This window comes from Ascaphus truei, chromosome 2 (genome assembly GCF_040206685.1).
Source record: "Ascaphus truei isolate aAscTru1 chromosome 2, aAscTru1.hap1, whole genome shotgun sequence".
In the NCBI taxonomy this organism is placed as follows: Eukaryota; Metazoa; Chordata; class Amphibia; order Anura; family Ascaphidae; genus Ascaphus; species Ascaphus truei.
In genome coordinates, this window is record NC_134484.1 from 326,876,193 (window position 1) to 326,896,564 (window position 20,372).

The following is a 20,372-nucleotide window of genomic DNA, read 5'->3' on the forward strand; positions in this document are numbered from 1 at the left end:
ACATCTAGGCTGTAAAAGGCTATACTTACTTGGTGCAGAATCAGCTTTTCAAGAATATTTAATCACAATGTTTTTTGCTTGCTTCTTCTTCTTCCACATTAGTCCCACAGACACGGTCTGCCCCTTCTTAATTTTTGATGATTGATTGAACCGAGTTTTCTTTGACAGCTGAATCCTGACCATGACTGCTTTTTGGGGTAACAAATCATCTGACATTATGTTCAAGGGTCCAGCGCCTTCTCAGGTCTGAATTGTATAACTTTTACAGCCATGAGAAGGTTCTTGTGTCCGTAGAAGATAGATTGATCCATCGTTGAAGCAGTAGGTGGAGAAAAGCAATGCAGCAGAAGAGTTCTGATCTAGATAAACATTTTCTATTGTGTTGTATGCGACTTAAATTTGTTGGTACCTGTATTGTATATACAGCTGTTGTAGTTAGACTAGTGCTGGGATTAATAATATGATTAGACATGTATTGTGAAAAGGTGTTAAAAGTTGGCCACTTGTCATTGGCTGGGGCAGCCGTCAAACTTAAAAGGTGTAAATTTAAGGCAGGTGTGAACTTCTGATTGGATATCTATTGTGACAAGGTGTCAACTGTAGGACTATTACTTTACTACTACAGTGAGCTGAAAATTGCATACAACTTGCATTATAACACCTAAATTGACACTATACAGTATATTTGGAATATCAACAATGACCAACCAAATTAACAGAGAAACTAATATAAAGAAAATAACCAAGTCCCTGGCGCAAGCTGACAATAATATACCAGTCCCAATGAATGATTCAGAACCAGTTCCAAATGGCAGATGTAGATCCCAAGTGGTTACTTCAAATATACTGTAGGAGTTCTGTAGGAACAAAAAAGAACAGACCATTGCACAGTATTTTTCACAGCACAGACAGCTGCACAGTTCAGGATCCTACTTACAGCATATAGGAGAATCAAAGGCAATGAATGTTTTCTTTGGACCAATCAAATGGCTGAATCCTCGGTTCCCACGCAGTCGCCAAGACAGTCTCCAACAGATGTTTCCCCATAAATTAATGAGATAAACATAGCGTGGTACAGTTGGAACATTTATTAAAAGCGCAAGACCAAAAAGAAACACTTACAATGTGTCAGGTCTTGTCACGTGATACAATGATGCCATCCGCAGCCTGAGTCCCTGGAGCACGGCATCTAGCAGCTGGGGTCGGACATCTCACTCCTCTCTCCACTCCTTGTGGCTGAGACTCAAACAGAATCTTCGCCCGATGACGTCACTGCTATGGCAAGGGGGCATCCAGGTAGTACTCCATTGTATTAGGTATCATGTTCAATGGAAGACAAAGGTTCGTAGGAGGGACAGCAAGGTCAGAACCAAGTAAGTACACTACAGTATACAGAGTACTGTTCTTCCTCTCACAGTTTAACAGTTCTGCCTCCATTCTCTCTATAATCTCATTTTATTTGGTTTATTCAGTGAAGCTATTTGGCTGGTGGATGAGATCAGCCTGGAAATTGATGACTGATCTTCTGCAAAGGTTAAAAATATTCTGCAGCAAAAGCAAGCTAGGCCCTGAGCCTGTGGGTGAAAGGCAAAATGACTGCCTACCAAGTGGGGGGTGGGAGAGATAAGTGTTGCTAAGGAAGGGATAGGAGGTCATACTAGTGTTGGAGGCAGATGTTCCTACCTCTTAATTTCCAGACCGGCCCTGAGGTTGCAGGTCTAGGGCAACATAGATTTTGGAAGCATGGCCCTGCAGAGAAGCAGCAGGAAGTGAGAGCTAAGAAGGGAGGAGCAGCAGCGGTGGGCCGGGAGGAAGCAAGAGATGAGGCGGGAGGAGCGCCGGAGGTCCCCAATGCCGAAGAGGAGTGTCAGCCTTGGCCTGCGTTCTGGAGCGAGCAGCGGCTGCTTAAGGAATGAGTAAACTTCTAACATGGCCACTGTAACTCTGTGTAAAAATAACAGAGCAAGCAGATACTTAGAACAAGCCTGTAAATGTGAATATCTTTAAAGGATTTAAAAATCTGTTTTTTCTTTTTTTTACCATGATAATTTCTGCATCCCGCATGGCCCCAGCTTGGTCTTTGTATATGACATGTTCAGAGAGATTAAGGTGGGCATGATGCACGTACAGTACAAAGGTTTTGGTTACATGTCACATCTCTTGTCTTTGACTTGTCTTCTCCTGTCTTGGTCGTTCCTATTGCTTTAGTGTCATCCTTTGCATTCCTGTTGCACATCCCTGCTGCTTAACTTGCCTTTGGATCTATTTTCCCAACTTATATAACCTGTTATGGAAATTTCCAGAGTGCAACATGACTGGGCCATGCAACATGACTTTCACAATGTCACACTTAGGGGGCAATGCACTAAGCTCCGTTAAGTCGTTTTAGAACGTGATGTTCCGCAGAACATGATTCACTAAGCCACGCAAACAGGCACTTTGCGTTCTTAAACTGACTTTTTCCTGTACGATAACCTGTTTGCGTTCAATTCTGCTCTTCTCCGGGATTCATTAAGCTACGCAAAGTTATCATACGCGAAAGTTGCGTTCAAAAAAGATCACCAGCTCAAGGCAGGTGATAAAAAAGCTGGACTTTGAAAAATGTCTTTGTTTACATTTTTGCGTGCGCAACACCCATACAACAGGCCGGCGGGTGTCCCCGGCTGACCCCACAGGGGTCCCCGAGGGAGGCCGGGGGTCACGCGGGTGTCCCCGGCTGACCCTGCGGGGGTCCAGGGGTCCCCGGCTCAGCAAGCGGGGGTCCCCGAGGGAGGCCGGTGGTCGCGCGGGTGTCCCCGGGTGACCCCGCGGCCGTCCCTGGGTCCCCGCGGGAGTCCCGGGGTACCCGCGGGCCTTCGGTACCAATGTTGTGCCTACAAAAATACTAAACATTATTTCTAACTAAATACACCCCCCTAACACATACAGTACAATATTGTGCAAAATAACTATTATCCAGATATGGAGAATAGATTATTTGCCCATTATTAAACACTGCATTAGCATACCTAAATAAAGTCAATAAAAACAGCAGCCAGCTAATCCAATGAATACAAGCAGTAACAACATCAACAATGAATTAATGAAACCATTAACCAATGAAATCAATTCATTCCTAAACCAACTCAAAATGAATAGTAACACTAACCAATCAAACCAATGAATTACTACAACATTAATGAATGTAAACATTAAAAGACGAAGAAATAAATTCAAACAATATCTGAAATAACCATAAAACGCATTTGCTAACATAATACAACATTAACTACAAACGAACACCGATCGCAAACATTTTATTACCATTAAGCAGGAAAAAAACAAACAATCACAGCCACATAAGAAATTGAAATTAAAAAAACCCACAGCGATAACAACCCACAAATGCCCCCCCAAATATTGTCATAATAATGTATTCATCTGTACCCTAAAGTGGTACAGATGAATATATTATCAGTCAATGTGCCTCCCCCCAAAAAATCAAAAAACACATCCAATGAAGAAACCTGTAAAAAGAGACATTTACAAACATTCAATATATTACTTACCATTAGAAGCGGTGGCCCTCCGACTCCCGGGGTAACAGGAAGCTCACGTACCTTGAAGGCCTCCAACAGCATCCGATGCCATCCGCCATGAAGATCCAGATCAGGTACCCAAATCTTTTTTTTTCTTTCTTTAATCACCTTCTTCTATCGTCATCTGTCACCATTTCTTGATCTCTTTATCTTCTATCTTCATCTGTCAATCCAAAATACCCCATGGTAAATCCCAACCGATGTTGTCTCGTCGTCTTCTTGGGCTCAAATGAGGCGTCACGGCCTTAAATAGGGCTTGTGACGTCACATTTAGCCTCAAAATGGTTAACAGCCACCTGATTGGCTGTTCAAACCATGTTCCGACTTTAATTTTTTTTTTTTTACATGACGTCACTTAAAGGGAATGATGCCCGCCAATCAGAATGGCTGTGCTTCATTTGCCTTTAAGATGACTTAACTAAATCCAAGATGGCCGGCGTCACATGGTATTTCAGCCAATCAGAGTGTGGAATTGGTTCCCACAATCTTATTGGCTGAAATACCATGTGACGCCGGCTTTGTCACGTCATCTTAAAGGCAAATGAAGCACAGCCATTCTGATTGGCTGGCATCATTCCCTTTAAGTGACGTCATGTAAAAAAAATAATTAAAGTCGGAACATGGTTTGAACAGCCAATCAGGTGGCTATTAACCATTTTGAGGCTAAATGTGACGTCACAAGCCCTATTTAAGGCCATGACGCCTCATTTGAGCCCAAGAAGACGACGAGACAACATCGGTTGGGATTTACCATGGGGTTTTTTGGATTGACAGATGAAGATAGAAGATAAAGAAGATCAAGAAATGGTGACAGATGAAGATAGAAGAAGGTGATTAAAGAAAGAAAAAAAAAGATTTGGGTTCCTGATCCGGATCTTCATGGCGGATGGCATCGGATGCTGTTGGAGGCCTTCAAGGTATGTGAGCTTCCTGTTACCCCGGGAGTCGGAGAGCCACCGCTTCTAATGGTAAGTAATATATTGAATGTTTGTAAATGTCTCTTTTTACAGGTTTCTTCATTGGATGTGTTTTTTGATTTTTTGGGGGAGGCACATTGACTGATAATATATTCATCTGTACCACTTTAGGGTACAGATGAATACATTATTATGACAATATTTGGGGGGCATTTGTGGCTTGGTATTGCTGTTGGTTTTTTTAATTTCAATTTCTTATGTGGATTTGATTATTTGTTTTTTTCCTGCTTAATGGTAATAAAATGTTTGCGATTGGTGTTCGTTTGTAGCTAATGTTGTATTATGTTAGCTAATGCGTTTTATGGTTATTTCAGATATTGTTTGAATTTATTTCTTTGTCTTTTAATGTTTACATTCATTAAGGTTGGAGTAATTCATTGGTTTGATTGGTTAGTGTTACTATTCATTTTGAGTTGGTTTAGGAATTAATTGGTTTAAATGGTTAATGGTTTAATTAATAAATTGTTGATGTTGTTACTGCTTGTATTCATTGGATTAGCTGGCTACTGTTTTTATTTACTTTATTTAGGTATGCTAATGCAGTGTTTAATAATGGGCAAATAATCTATTATCCATATCTGGATAATAGTAATTTTGCACATTATTGTACTGTATGTGTTAGGGCGGAGGGGGGGGGGAGGTCGTGTATTGATGTTTTTTAAATCTTTTTTTAATATACATGTGTTTCATAGTGTAGATGTGCAGGGGGCCTCCGGAGCTGAACCGCTTTGGTTTCAGGTCCGAGGTCCCCCAACTTCATGAGATGCAGGCCCCGTTATGGGGTGCCGGTATCCCCTGCACTTTCAAGCGTCCGTGTCACGTGACCGGGACATTGAAATTCTGCAGGGGATACCGGCACCCCATGACGGGGCCTGTATCTCCTGAGCTCCCGAAACCCCCTGCTCATGTACACTATTATTCAAATGTATTTATTTAGTGTACGATCGGCTGTAACAGCCTTGCATGGAGATGGCAAATCTCCATGCAAATGTTACATGCGGCTTTTTTTTCTATCAGCTAGCGTACGTGAAGTTTAAGAACGCTAGCAGGGGGAATAAGCTTGCACGTACGATAAGCCAGTTTTTGGCCCGGCCGAGAGAAAATGGCCTCAAGGCCTTAGTGAATCGCGTCTCCGGCTTCACTTTGTATCGGACATGATTTTTGATTTCAAACAGACGCAAAAGCATGGCGCTTAGTGCATAGCTCCCTTAGTGCACGTAATTAAATCTTTTGTTTTTATTGATGTAGAAGTCCTATTATAAGGTTTTTTTTGTATTAAATATCATGTAAATGGGAAAACATTTAAGATTTAGTTTTTCTTTTTAATTTACACGTACAGTAAACATGGTTTCATAAAAATACCGAAAAGAAGGCCGTCGACCCTTCATGTAGCTGATGTAGTGCTATACACTCCTGTTAAGACAAATAAATTAAATGTTAATTTAGTTATACAGTATAAAGGAGTACAATATATTACCAGGTGGAACTTCACTGTTATTCCAGTACATTGAAAGTCCCATACACAACAAGTATATACTGCAGAGATGTATGAGTGGCACACAATATACACAAATGTGTCTCTCGATATTCCACTAATGCAAAATGTCCCAAAAATTCTAAAGAAGGAGTGGCCTTTCAGGTAAATCTGTAGTTTCTAAATATTACAAAGAGACAAGCGTTTAGCTCAGAGATCAGATTTTGACGAAAACCACAGAACATTCACCGCACACAGAAGTAAACCAACAGTAATGCACATGACATTACATAAACTTTAAAAAAAGACTCAACAATCCAACTGTTTTCCCAGGCACGATACCCACAACGAATACCAAACATTCCGGTATAACAACCATGGTACAGTATGCTGATTTTATTTCAATGTCCATCAACGTGGGTTGCAGAATTTCCCCCAGAGTTCTCTGGCAATAACCATCTTCATTATACTCTCTGAATAAATGTCTGACATGACTATTGTCACCCTGTCTACAGAGCAAACAGAGACTTAGAACAAGTCCTGAAAGCTCCAATATGAGTAAAGTCAATAAGTGCCGATCATGTCGTTGCCTTTAAAAGATATTAAAACCTACACTGTTCCGTTTGCAAGTAAAACCGGATTTTATTTGTTCAGAAAATGACAACAGATCCAGAAGAGACTCAGAGTTACAGTATGCAGTGTACAGACAAACACAGATTATAACTCATCAGAATGATACATTCCACCTGGTCCCAGTTTAATTTTTGTAGAGGATGGCTCCAAGCTGAAAAGTGTGGCTATGATGCATACAGTATATAACATGTTTGGCAGCATGTTACCCGCTTGACCTTGGACTTGCCTTCATGCCTTCACCTGGACTGAACTTTTCTGCATAAGTTGACTACCCTTCGTCTTGACTGGACTGATTTAAACATTGTAGTAAACTTTATAATTAAAAAAGGATCCTATAGCGTAACAGATTTTTAGTCTTCCTTAAGGAAAGTTGTATGATCTTACAGGGAACCCTATAACAGCTATATAACATTACAAATTTGTGTAAAACCATATTAATATTAAACTATTATTTGTATTGTTGTGTGCTTTTGCAGTTCAATAGCCTCACCACAGCTATTGACAACGATATTAGTTTTGCCATATAGTGGACAGATACTGAAATGTAAATTAAAATGAAAAAAAAAAAATCCCTGAATTGCGGGATGTCATTTCTTTAGTTTTACGCCGTAAAAAAAGTTTTCTCGTGGGAGGAATCTTGCACCTTTTCTTGGTACCGGGAACTGGAAGTCTCGCTACATATGTAAACTGGAAATTAAATGGAACAGGGGCTCCCTTCTCCCAGTTTGGCATGTTTAGGATACATCTTCACTAGTTATCAGTTTATATTTATATTGTAAATTAATCTTTCACCATCTGTTCAAAACTAGTTAATGATGACAACAACAGTAACTTGTTTAAACATCTTTATAAGTCAGATATCCAGGGGAACCGTCTGTCCACTCAAGGGTAACTCCCACAGCTGTCTAGCTTAATAAGAAGTATATACGGAGCAGGAAACAGACCTTTTGGAGGTGCAGGGTAGGAGCCGCTTGCAGACCCGCTTCCCATGTGGGGCCAGCGGCCGCAGATGCAGCAGCCCACGGATAGAGCTCACGCAGCTCACGATAGTCCGTCCCCTCTGTGTATCCCGGTCATGTGATACCTGAAGGGGTGAATGACGCACTTCCTGCGTGACCACGATCCAAAGATAAATAAGAGTGAAGATGATCGATGTCAGCGCTGCTCTTTTGATGACAGACTCACCAGGTAAGTAAATAAAATCAATTTATTAAGTCTACATAAAACAGATACTAGAACATAACAAAAAAGACCTCCTCCCACGCATTTCGGGCGAGTTCAAACTCGCCCGAAACGCGTGGGAGGAGGTCTTTTTTGTTATGTTCTAGTATCTGTTTTATGTAGACTTAATAAATTGATTTTATTTACTTACCTGGTGAGTCTGTCATCAAAGGAGCAGCGCTGACATCGGTCATCTTCACCCTTCTTACTCATCTTTACAAGTCAGGTAATGTCCATATGATAGTAGCAATGGTTGACACATTGTTTACATTGTTACAAATTAGACTAATCAATGGTAAAACGAATTCATCATGACTTTGTTTTTCCTATGCTGGCTACCTGTGAATTCGTTTCGTGTAGTTTAAATGGATAATTGTCAGGCCATTATCGGCGAATAACAGCCCACTTCTTAGTCATTCAATATGCAACATTTTCTGTAATAGCACCAGTGTCGTACTTGTATGTGAGAAATAAACATTACCCAGTTGCGTGTCTTCAAATAATTTGACACGTTGCTCAACATATAAAAACCGTTTTCATTGAGGTTTGTAAGGAAAATGTGGGAGATCTCTTAATCTACCATTGATTTGCATTGAATGGAGTAGATTTTTGATACATTTCTTAGTGAATTGCTACATAGTTACATAGTAGAAAAAGTTGAAAAAAGACATAGGGGCCTATGCCTAAGCGCCAATAAGCCACTTATTGAGGCCTTTTCGACAAAAAAGCCTATTGCTTTCTAGTACGCCCCGATAAGTCGGCGATAATTGCCCTTTTCGTCAAAAAAAAATTTCAGAGAAAAAAAAAATGCCAAACAAGCAGCGAGAAGCCACTAATTGGCAGGTTTTCAAACTCATGCAATTCTAGTAGATCGATTAGCTTGTCGAGGCTAATCGCGGCTCTAGAATAGAGGAAGGTGCTGAGAAGCTGTCGATAAGCGGCGAGAGGGGACTTAGAAAAAAAAATGAATTTTTCCTGCATCGGATTGATGCCAGGAGTCTCCGGAGTTGATTCCCATTAGTACCAGTATCGGAGACCCCCGGCATGAATCCCATGCAATAAAAATGCATTTACAGGTAACTTCATTACCTTAGCAGCTAACCACAAAGGCAATGAAGGGCTTAAGGAACCACAGCAGCTTTATTGGGGGCAGAGGAGGTGAGTGAAGCGGGTACTTGGCCCTTCACTCACCCCCTCTGCCCACAATAAACATTACAATATGTATCTAACCACCAATTCACAACCCACCCACCCCCTGTGCCCTCACATAAAAGCATTTTTAATTTTTTTTATACACAGGATTGATATCAGAGGCTGGTGGGGGTCCTCGGGTGGTCCCTGCAGGTGTCTGGGGGCCCTCGGGTGGTCCCCACGTGTGTCTGTGTGCCCTCATCTGGTCCCCACGGTGTCTGGGGGCCCTTGGATGGTCCCCATGAGAGTTTGGGACCCTCGGCTGGTCCCCACGGCTATCTGGGGGCCATCAGGTGGTCCCCATGGGTGTCCAGGGATCCCCGTTGGCCTGCAGTACCAATCCTGTGCCTATAAAAAAAATGCATACATTCAAATAAATACATCCCCCCCAATACATACAGTATTACTATTATCCAGATATGGATAATAGCTCATTTGCCCATGATAAAATTAAACATTAGCCAGTCAAGCATACATAAAGTAACTACACCTTTCTACTTACCCCTGCCCTCATGAAGGGTGTCCTCTTCAGCATACTCCAGGTCCATGTCCTCCGATGCCAGAAAGAAAACATGAACAAATACAATGTAATGGCCCCTAACCCCTTAATTATCTTAGCTGTTAATAACCGCTATAGTAATTAAGGGGTTAACCCCGTCCCACGCTACCCACCCGGGAGACCTAAGCACCAACCCTGGACCCACTATACCCACCCTGTACCCATTGATTGGCACATTTGTATATCATACCCATACAATATGTGCATGATAAGCCACTATATCACTCAATGGTCAATCTAATAAAAATAATGTAAGCAGGAGAAAAAACTAGGAGCACAGCAATGAAAAACGAGAACTGGAGGCCAAATGAAAAAATAACAAAAATTTAATGGGACATCGACATTTTTTCATTTGGCCTCCAGTTCTCGTTTTTCATTGCCGTGCTCCTAGTTTTTTCTCCTGCTTACCTGTTCCTGTTATTCCTGGATGCACGCAGCCTATAACGGAGACTTCAGACTTACCTGGATTCTGGATTGTGAGTACGCCGTCCAGTGACTGTTTGCTGCTGATTTATCACTAAGGGTTACCTGGTATATGCGAGGGTCTGTCGTTTCCCTTAGGGGGACCAAGGGTCCATTGCTTCCAGCTGGTTCCCGTTCAATGTGATCTAAGGACTTATTATAGCTACAGCGTTTATACTCTCATGGTTTGTCTCCGTTATGTTTGGGGTTAATACAGCCTGTGCGTGATACACGCTGTCTTCCAGGCTAGTAGCGTCAGGCTTGAGGTTTCTTCCTCTGCTTTGCTAATAAAAATAATGAATGCCAAAAATACACAATAATCACATAAATACAGGAGCACCTAAACACCCCCAAAATAAAAGAACTAAATAGCCTAATAGTAAATATTTATCTATCACCAAAATAGCTAAATTATTACAATTATGTTATTACAAAACAATACAATTAAATAAACAACTATTCAAGCAAACTATTAAACAAATAAAAACACTAGCCAACAAAACAATTAATGAATTAAATCCAGTAGCCAACAAAACAAATAAATAATTAAAAACGCTAACCAATCCTAAAATGTACTAAAAACAAGCCATCCAAATTCAAAACAATTTAATCCAAACAATAAACTGAAATAAAAAAAATAACATTCAATACAAAATAATCATTTGCCAAAAAATGCATTGTCTGTCACTGTATTTATCTGTTCCCTAAACGGGCACAGATTCATACATTATCAGTCAATGGGCAATGAAAAACATTAAAAGAATCAAATACAATTAAAAAAACCTGTAATAATAAAATTATATACATTCAATATTTTTCTTACCTTTAGAAGCGTTGGCCCTCCGAATCCCGGCGATTCTGCAAGATCTCGTACTGCGACGTAATCAAAGTCAATCCAACTCCATCCACCTTGAAGATCCGGAACATGTAACAACATTCTTCTTCCTTTTATCTTCTATCACTGTCTTCTTTCTTCATCTGTCATTATTTAATTCCTTTCTTTAATCTGCTATCTTCATCTGTCAATCCAAAACCCAATGGTAAGTCCAGAACAGAATGTTCTCTCGTCGTCTTCTCCCTGTTAAATGAGGCGTCCAGGCCTTATATAGGGCCTGTGACGTCACATTTTCAGGTAAGATTGTACAGCTCCAATCTGACGCTGTATCATGTGCCCGCCTCTGTTTTTTTTTTTTGGTCCTTCAAACCACATGGCTATATCACATGGTATTACAGCCAATGGGATTGAAGACAATCCCATTCGTTGCTGTACCATGTGATAGGTTACATTAGTTGAAAAGGATATGACATCACTTTAAGGGATGATGTCACAACCTTTTGAACTAATATGACCTATCAAAATGTAAACAAATCCAATTTGCTAGCCTCTCCTTATGTCAGTATTAAATACATTGATTTGATCCTACCTGAATTTAAGATTTTGTTTCAAGTGAATGGCAATTAACGCTGTTACATAGTTACATAGTTGAAGAGGTTGAAAAAATACATATGTCCATCAAGTTCAAACTATGCTAAATTTAGACGACAGATACTTTATCCTATATTTGTACTTACAGTATATTGATCCAGAGGAAGGCAAACAAAAAACCCCAGTGAAATATCATCTAATGATATCTCATACAGAGGCGGCACATTTTATTTGAGTGCGGCTAGTTCCGCAAGCCGGGAGATGTCCCGGCTTGCTAGCCGCATCCCCTCGGCGTGCCGCGCGTCACCGATGCGCGGTCACGCGTCATCGGGTGCCTGCGCCCCCTGCACGCGTGCCCAGGGCTCCCCGAGGGAGCCCTGGTGTCCCGCGATGTGGGGGATGGCGGTGGGGGGTTCCGGGGGTCCCGGCGGACCCGGAGAGGGGAGGGGGAAGCCCCGATCAGAGGGCGCTCCTCCGAGGCTTTGGCGCGCGCCCGGGACACCCCGGCGCACGCCCGGGACACCCCGGCGCGCGCCCGGTTACTGTCGCGGCCGAGACCGGGCAAATGCTCAAATAAACTTGGCCGCGACAGTACAGGGAAAAATAAATTCCTTCCTGAGTCCATGAATTGGCAATCGGATTACTCCCTGGATCAAAATACTTCCCATGTTTACTTATTTGGTATATCCCTGTATACCTTTCCTTTCTTAAAAGATGTCCAACCTTTTTTTGAAGATATCTATTGTATCTGCCATCGCAGTCTCCATGGGTAATGAATTCCACATTTTAACTGCCCTTACTGTAAAGAACCCTTTCCTTCTGCTGAAATCTCCTTTCCTCCAACCTTAAAGAGGCAATCCAAGCAGGCAATTTTATTTATTTCTTTTAGCAATTTTTTTAAATATTTTCAAATAGTATTGAAGCTGGTGGTCTCCGGAGCTGAACCCCATTATTTCCGCTTCGGGGACCCCCTGCATCTGGAAATACTTGCCTCCATAGGGGGAGCCAGTAGCCTCTCTTGCTCGCAGGCAGGGATCACATAATGGCCGCTTTCCTAGCTCACGCGCCCTGCAGGCGAATAGGAAGCCGAGACATCATCCAGTGCGGCTTTCTATTTGCCCATATGACATAGGAACTTTAAAAAGCAGAGGTATACTGGCACCCCTTTCAGAAGTAAGAAAGTCTTGAAGCTGGGGGTCCCTGGAGTAGAAATTAATGGGGTTCAGTTCCAGAGATCCCCTGCTTCAATCCTATGCTAAAAACATTGCAAAATAAATCGTCTGCTTGGATTGCTCCTTTAAGGGATGTCCCTTTGTAATTGTGAGGAACTTTCCTTCATACTGTAATGTCAACGGTTATTCTAACACAAACCAGTGGCAATCGCCAAAAAGACCCAGGTACATGCTGGGTACATGCTGGGTCTAGTTTAAGGCAAGTTTAAGGCATTTCTGCATTGACTAAAGGCCCATGAGATTAACAGCAGGGGTCCCTGGCAGTCCCATTCAAACTGGGACTGCCAGGGACCCCTGCTGTGTTAATCCAATGGGTCATTAGTCAATGCAGAAATGCCTTAAACTTGCCTTAAACTAGCCAGGTTACACCCAGCATGTACGCAGCATGTAACCGGGCTAGGTTAAGGCAAGCCTTAGAATACTCATTGCCTCGTCTGTAAATAGGAAGAGTTGGACAGTACGTTTATGGAATACAGTACATACATTAGGAAGTTAGAGAGCAAGCAATATTACTCCCTTGTGGTAAAGCGAAATTGAAATTGTTTATGTTTTTTAATCATGTAGTCAATAGAGAGTCTTGACAGGGTCTTGACTAAGCAAAACAAAAACAAAAAATGAAGGCGCTCAGTAACAACCTACAAGATGGACACCGGGAGAATCTTTTGCTATGGTTGGTTCAGTATGCACTTTGGTCATAACAAGCAAAATTAGGATTTTGTTGAATTGAGGTGAGTTATGAGGCACTTGTAAATTGATAAAGATCAATGCCAATTTTTGTCTCTTTCCCTAATTTTTTTATGTTAGTAGAAACTAATTTAAAAAAATGCATCTAATGTATGAAACTTGCTGAACAAGCATGTCACATTTGAAGCATGTGTCCAAAGACAGAATGGTCTGTATTTACTGAGCAGTCTTCTGCCATACGGCATATTGACTTGAATGGGTTGTAAGGCATCTTCTGGTGCTGGAAGACTGCTTAACACTATAAATATGGCCTAATAGGTCTTTACTGCCACAAAAAAAAGGTCAGTAGTGATAGAACTATGCCCAATGTGTTCTGTAATACAATAAGGGTTCTTTGCTTTACTGAGTAACACAGTTTTCATGCCATGATTTCCAAACACTATAAGCCTAGTATAGTAATCCATTGTATTTGACTGACAAACTTAATAAACTACAGGATAGAAATATTTTGATTCCAACTGGGAATTTTTTCATTTGACAAGCCCTACAAAGTACAACTATTGAGACATATAGTGGAGTATAAATGTAATCCTTTGCAATTTCCTATGTTCCATAAATGAGAATACCTTGTGAGTGGTAAGAGTCTCAACTGTTGGCAAACCGTAACATGGATAAATTATGCAAGAATAAAATCTGTAACTTTTAACCCATGTTGAAGATCACAGCATGCACAGTGGAAACTATGCTTTGCGTCCTGTAAATGGACCAAGTGTTATCTCAGAAGGAATGCAGAGGTGGAAACATAAGTTGGTAGCCAGGAAAAAAAAGATTTGTCCACTTAAATCACATTTTTTTTATAGCATTAGAGCGCCAATGGTTTACTGTTGTATAGCAGCCAAAAAACACTTGCATGACTTTATCTCCCCCTTATTGTAAAAATCATTAAGCTTCATTCAAAAATCATTGTAAAATAGGCAGCATGGAAGTTTCTTTCTGAATGGCTAAAAAGGTTTTATAACAACATGAGAACATGTGGGGGTCGAAAGTTACACACACAAAATGAGGCAAAACATATTATCTCTTCACTGTATGCTGTCTTTGTTTCATCTGGTTTCATTTGTTGAGCTATTTCAGGTGTTTGGTTGTTTTGAATCTCACAGCTTTGAGCCAGCTCTACACTACTGAAATCGATGATAATTTATTTGCTCCTTTCCCAGGTATTCCTTCAGATGTTGAGCTAACAAAGTATGTGTTTCACTATTTTATGTTCAAAAGAAAAATACTCTTGTACTACTATCTCCAATGATTGACTATGGGGAGATCTCCCACACACAGTAACATATTATCATAAGCATGACTTGGTAGTCATTATAATAAAAACCTGCTGTTACTAGAGAAGAAATAGTTGAGTGGTAACATCCCCTGGCACTTAAAGTTGTTCAAATACCAGTATCGGGTCTTATGAGCATTTGTACGTTTACTGTATCGCCCTCTGCACCAAAATTGCATTGTACGCTCTACTGGGAAACAACTAAAAAAATTATATGTACAGTGCTCATGTACTGTAGCACAATGCAAGAAACATACTGCAAATGAGTAATTACAGTACTGTATGTTCAAAGGTGCAAACCTGTTTATACAGAGTATAAGAACACAACACACTATTGTAGAAAGCCAGTTAAGAACAGAATTGAAACCCTTTGTAATGCTCAGACCAATCCCAATTCCACAGCTGCTGAACCATGAGTTGTGAGCACTGTCATAATCTCACGTTACCTGGAAAGCACCAGATACACTGGATTCTTCCCAAATGACCGTGGACTGGTGAGTAAGGGACTAAAAACCACTACCCAGCTTCTTCCCAGTCCTTTCCTTTACCTCCCCACAGGAGGGAAGAAAAAAAATCCACAGGCTTCTCTCTAATTCGCTGTCACCACCAAGATAGCTTTTTGGGTGTCCCTGGAGCCTACTCCTAAACCCTGTTTGACTGAGTGCTCGGCTAATAGGTCCACCAACCAGGAAGCTCTTGGTCCTCAGACATACTGCTTGCACAAGCTGGGTAAAACACAATGCTCATTGCTAACTCTACACTAAAAAAACACACAAAATATACTTTTGAATGCGTTCCAAAAATAAGTAGTTCCCTCAAGTGTGAAAAGGAGTGAGTAGACAAAGACAGAACGGATTCCTTTTATGATTTAATTCCATGTAAACAGTGGCAGTACTGTACATGACACAAAAGGAAAGAAAAGTTTATCAAATAAATAGGATAACAATAGAAAAGCCTACACAAACCATGAGATATCTTTTAGGGACAGCAATAATCTGATGACTTGTCATAGTTGAAATTGGGGTCTGGGGCAAGGCTGGAGTCCCAGGACAGCCCCCTATGAAAGTCACAAGAGCATTCGCTATATACACAGCTGCCTCAATTCCCGAACCACCATCTGTAATCTGCTTCATTTATTTTGCTATTTAGCTAGTGACACATATTCCAGAAGCCCATGGCAGATGTCTGCAGCACTGGAAAGGCTCAGGTAAAGCCTTATTTTTTTACACCAATTGTTGTGATGTTCTCCTCCCTTCTCAATTTCCTCAGGATTGTGTAGTTGTAATGGGGTAATATAGTCTCTATTAACATTGTATATATGGGATGGGAATTTATGTGTGTGCAATATATGTACCTGATTAATTGCCTTTTTTTCATTCATGTTTTATTGTTTTCTTGACATCATCCTATATCTCAGTAAATATAACTTAACCTACTAAAACATTTGTTTTGCTTTCTGTTTATTAAAAGTGTCTTCTATTTGTAAACTCCAACAGTGTGAAACACATACACATTTATAGTTTTCTGGAAGTTGCCATATAACTCATACTTCTGAGAATCCTTAGGTGGAGTCACTGAAGGGCACAAGAAAATAACCCCTACAAAGTGTTATACGAGGTGAGGTCTGAAGAAGGCTTTACCCGAAGGACAAAGAACACAGGAGGTCCCAGCGAGGAAAGGGTGGCCCAATGTATAGTATAACAGCTGAGTTTCCCATACTGGGCAATAGATAATATTGAGGCTCTGCTGAGATCTCATGACTCGTCCACTATAGAGCATAGTTACAAAAATGTAGTAGAATTTCTGGCTGGATACTTCCTACAGTCATTTAGGATATTTACTGGTGTATTTTGTGATTGTTTTTCTATTATGGCTCTCCACACTTTAATGTTTTAAAGGTTGTCTCTTTTTTGTATGAATACATTTGATGTGATATTCAGCATCTGTTCATGTGCAACATTTTTCTTCTCCAAACTTGTGAGTTTCTTTTTTGTTTATCTCATGTTAGTATCTTCTAGTGAGCACCTTCGCTATTGTATATCAGATCTTTTTTTATATACTGTATATATTGTATTTTACATAGTTACATAGTTACGTAGTAGATGAGGTTAAAAAAAGACATGCATCCATCAAGTTCAACCTATGCTAAATTTAGATACAGATACATTATCCTATATCTATACTTACTTATTGGTCCAGAGGAAGGCAAACAAAAAACCCCAGTGACATATCATCCAATGATATCTCATAAGGTGAAAAATAAATTCCTTCCTGACTCCAAGAATTGGCAATCAGATTACTCCCTGGATCAACAACCTTCCCATGTTACTTATTTGGTATATCCCTGTATACCTTTCCTTTTTAAAAATATGTCCAACCTTTTTGTGAACAAATCCATTGTATCTGTCACCAGGCTGCATGGGTAATGAATTCTACATTTTAACTGCCCTTACTGTAAATAACCCTTTACATTGTTGCTGGTGAAATCTCCTTTCCTCCAACCTTAAGGGGTGACCCGAGTCCTTTGTACTGTCCTCGGCAAACAAATTCTTTTGAAAGCTCCTTGTACTGTTCCTGAATATATTTGTAATTATAATAGAATAGAGAAAACCCGCTCAGCCTCCATCCAGAGGGAAGGGATGGGTGCACTAGGAAAAATACGAGTAAACACAAATAGATCTGAGCTGAACCCCTAAGAAAGGAGGGGAAAGGGAAGGGAAGGAGGGGGAAGAGGGGAAAGGGGGAAAGTGAGCTCAGAAGGAGAGACCCCGTAATATGCACTCGCGTACCACTTATTAGTTCTATTTTATAACACACGGCTAATAAGTGGTATGCGAGTGCATGTTATGGGGCTCTCCTTCTGAGCTCACTTTCCTCTTTTCCTCTCTTCCCCCTCCTTCCCTTCCCTTTCCCCTCCCTTCTTAGGGGTTTGGCTCAGATCTATTTGTGAATATATTTGTATATAGTTAAAATATCCCCTCTTAGACGCCTCTTTTCTAATGTAAATAAATCTAATTTAGCTAGCATCTCCTCCTTAGTTAGATTGCCCATCCCCTTCATTAATTTGGTGGCTCTTCTCTGCACTACCTCTAGTTACAGAATGTCTTTTATAAGTAGTGGTGCCCAAAATTGTACTTCATACTCAAGGTGTGGTCTTACAGATGCTTTATAAAGGGGCATAATAATGTTTACTTCCCTTCCATCCATTGCCCGTTTAATGCAAGATAAGATCTTGTTTGCCTTTGCAGCTACTGCATGACGTTGGGCACTATTGCTAAGCCTGCTGTCTACAAGCACTCCTAAATCCTTCTCCATCAAGGATTCCTTGACAGGGCAATGTCGCACTTAAATGGATTTTTAACAAGCTATAACAGTCTGGCTACAACAAGTAGTGCGGTAGCTGCAAAAATGCATTTCAAGGAGTTTCTTTTTGTTTTGTAACCGCTAAGGTAAAGAAGGGGTTCTACTGCAAACCTCCCACAAGGCCAAAACACCCACCCTGGGGCAACTACCACCTTCACCCAACCCCTGTACCAGCAACAAAGCAGTTGCTGCTATTTAACCCCTTCATTACCTTAGCGGTTAGCCGCTGTACGTTTATTTTTATTACATTGGATTGGATCTGGGGGTCTTCGGAGCTGAAATAAATATGTGGGTCAGCTCCGGAGACCCCCGGTATCAATCCTATGCAGTAAAAATAAAAGAAACTCCTTGATATGCAAATCGCATTTCTGACCTCGCCACCTTTTGGATAGCGAGAAACGAAGGCGAGTTTTTATAGTACAATATGCATATTGGAGTTTAATGAAACACAAAATTATTTGTATGAAAAAAAATTAGAGTTTGGACATTTTTTTAGTTACCGCCCTACTTATTATAGCTAGAGTGTCATTAAAAATTTGTTTTAATGCAATATTGCCCAGTTATTGAAGCTTTGTGAATAGCTACACAAGCAATATCACTCTAAAAGGGCACGTATACTGCATTAATGCACTTATCAAAGTTTAGTTAATAAGCCCCTAAGGGTGACTTCAGCTTACTAATTCTTCTGGAACTCTCTGCTGCCTTTGACTGTGTTGATCATCCGCTTCACATGGACACTCCATTAGTGTATGTGATGCAGTCATTTCCTGGTTCATGTCCTACTTATCTAACTGCTCTTTCAGTGTTTCCTTCTCTGGTGTTTCCTCTTTACTTCCTCTTTCTGTTGGGGTCCCACAAGGCTCTGTTCTTGGTCCTCTGCTATTCTCATTCTACACCTCTGCTCTTGGTAAACTAATACAATCTTTTGGATTTCAGTATTCTCTCTATGCCGATAAAACGCAGATTTACGTCACCTCCTCTGACTTCTCCCCCTCTCTCTTGTTCCATGTGTAGCGCTGCTTCCCCCAGCTCCCCCCCCCCACCCTCTGGGAGATTTGCTCTGGCTACAGGTCTGTGTGGTGCTATATACCTGTTTGGTTCAGGAGAGGCTGAGCTTTCGTGATGTTGTGGCAAAACAGATTAGGCTTTAAGCGGTGTCAGGCAGTAGTTCTTCTCATGGTGCTGCGTCTCCAGTCACAGTAGGCTCCAGAGTTCTGGAGACAGTCCCTCCTGTGATAGATCTCTGAACATACCCCTACCCAATAGACTGTAGACTCAGGCAGGGGTATATAAAATTGGATCCTTTATTGGTGCAGCCACTGAAGTTATTATTACAGCGGATTTTTTCGACGAGGGAGAGATGAAGCACTACTGGAAAAAATAATTCTAGAGAGTGTGTCCCCATAAAAAGGTTTTAATGGATCAGAGCATGGTTACAAAACGAGCCCTCAGGCCCCCACCAATGCATTTCGAGCTTCCGCTCTTTCTCAAGGTGCATACTGTCTGATTAATCCCCTTACCTGATATAGGTTAATTTTCCCGCCATTCGCCATCACTAACCCGTCGCTTAGCCGCGTCACAGGCGGCGCGCCATGTTGCCAGGATGCGCCACGAGTAGCGCCCCTCACGTAGGGTAGAGTGGTGACGTCAGCGCGTCTATGAACAAAAAACAACAACTTTATTGATATCGTTTAACTGTTACAATAAAAAAACTTAAAATAACTTTATTAACACTTAAATCTTAAACATTAAACATAATCTTCGTTGTAAACGGAGTATTTACTAAAAAACATACATTTAAAACAATTGTGGATATTTAAAAGAAGTGTGTTATCCTAATTAGTTGAAAAAATCTATAGGATAGTATATATGACTCTCCATTAATGAAGTGAAACATGCATGCATGTATAATATACACTAAGTTGATTTTTTGAATTTATCAATTTAATAATTCAATCTATTTGCATGCATGTTCAATCATAATAGTTAAATTGGAGTCATATACTCAGATTGTTCTGTGACCAATGCTTGTACAGAATCACAAGATGTTAGAACCGATAAACCTTAATTAATAATCCAATATTTTGTTTTGTAGTTTCTTATATATATTTCTATATTATTGTGATCTTTATCAATGTAAATATTGGATATATAATATTAATTATACAGTGTATTGTTAGACATAGTCTTGTCATTATTTTGGGAACTGCATATTTCTTAAATTGATAAATGATTTTACATA

General features: G+C 40.5%; 1 protein-coding gene across 4 annotated transcripts in view; it reads right to left on the reverse strand.

The window, feature by feature from the left end:
* The window catches only part of SUGCT (succinyl-CoA:glutarate-CoA transferase), a 1,155,962-nt gene that overhangs the window by 97,883 nt on the left and 1,037,707 nt on the right, over positions 1-20,372 (reverse strand). Inside the window, exons 14-15 of one of the 4 annotated variants that reach the window (XR_012799211.1) lie at positions 19,651-19,786; positions 19,477-19,498 (exon numbers count right to left, since the gene is read on the reverse strand). The exons of 2 other annotated variants lie outside the window; for them this stretch is intronic. The gene's annotated coding sequence lies outside the window, so the exon portion shown is untranslated. Of the gene's footprint in view, positions 1-19,476; positions 19,499-19,650; positions 19,787-20,372 lie in introns of those variants that run through there. One more of the 4 variants, XR_012799210.1, reaches the window with a different exon arrangement.